A 1,586-nucleotide genomic window follows, 5' to 3' on the forward strand; every position below is an offset into this window, starting at 1 on the left:
AATAAAATCGGAATTCCAAAAATCAGTCAGTAACCACTGGAAACAAAAAATATCAAACATATCCACAAAAAAAACCCAAAGAACTCTTCCCCAGCCTAAACAGCACATTCAGACAAAAAGAACCACGACACATAGGGCCACTAAAAATCCCGACGACCGCAACAAGCATCCTACGGGAAGCCGATATAAACACTAACTCTTTACAAACAGACGACAAAAACAGCTTCATCATCAACAACCCTACAGACAAATTAAATATACACGGCAGTCACTTCCAAGCAGTTCACACACAAAATGAGCACATGGGCAAACCCCAACTATGCAACATAATCAAACAACGTATAAACGTACTCAAAGAGGCACTGACATCGGACAGAACCAATAACATCACAGTCTGCAACTTCACCCCTAACAACAGATCCGACAACCCCGTCAAAGACTTGACACCACGAAACTATTTTACAAACGAAGACGAACTAAGCTCAATATTGAGAAAACTCAACAACAAAAAATCATCTGGCCTAGATCAAATCCCAAACGTCATACTCAAAAAGCTACCACCCAGCTTCATCCGTTATTACACTATCGTATTCAACAACTGCTTGAACAACACGTACTTGCCCACAGCATGGAAAACAGCAAAAATAATCACCATTAAAAGAGAAAGACGAAAGCCACCCATCTAGCTACCGCCCCATTAGCCTCTTACCCAACATCAGTAAGATATTTGAAATAATTATAAACAAAGCTCTATGGAAACACTGCGAAACACAGAATATCATCCCCGATCGAGGATGCGTATTTCGGCCTGCTCACGAATGCTAAGGGAATGTTAGCGTCACGGGGATTGTCTACTGATTCAGGGCCAACGCGACCAATAGAAATCGCGCAATCTCCGCTAATGACGAATTCTGAGTTAAACATAAAACTACCGACAATGCACTTGCCGAAATTCAGTGGCTCCTACGAGGCTTGACCTGGCTTTGCCGACGCATTCATAACAGCGGTGCACGATAATCCGGCCTTTCTGCGACGCCCAAAAACTAATATACTTAAAGTCATGCCTCGTCGGTAAAGCCGCTGAAAAAATCGAATCCCTCGAAACGACCGCGGCTAATTATTCAGTCGCGTGGAATATTATCGTTCGGTACTATAATATTCCCACCGCAATCGTAAACAATCGGGTAAAAGCAATATTTGAGCTACCGCAATGCACGCGGTCAAATCCGAGTACATTAGGAGACCTGGTCGATTGTGCTACGAAACATTTCCGGGCGTTAGAGGCGTTAGATAAACCGTTTTTGCAAGCATTCCCTATCTACGCCATAACCTCCAAATTAGACGAGCAACCGCGGCTCAAATGGAAAGAACATACGCTAGGGAACGCATTTCCGTCGGTCAATGCATTATTAGAATTCTTACAAAACCGCCATAAACTGTTGGAGGATTCACGATTCGACACACATAAAACCCTACAACAGCCAATTCGGATAACACAACACTACCCCACCCATGACCGACCGATTGAGAAAAAGAACGTGGGTATAGATGAGGACAGAATGAATGGTTTAAGTAAGGGTACAAGG

This window comes from Eufriesea mexicana, unplaced genomic scaffold (assembly GCF_001483705.2).
Source record: "Eufriesea mexicana isolate 0111107269 unplaced genomic scaffold, ASM148370v2 scaffold17315, whole genome shotgun sequence".
NCBI lineage: Eukaryota > Metazoa > Arthropoda > Insecta > Hymenoptera > Apidae > Eufriesea > Eufriesea mexicana.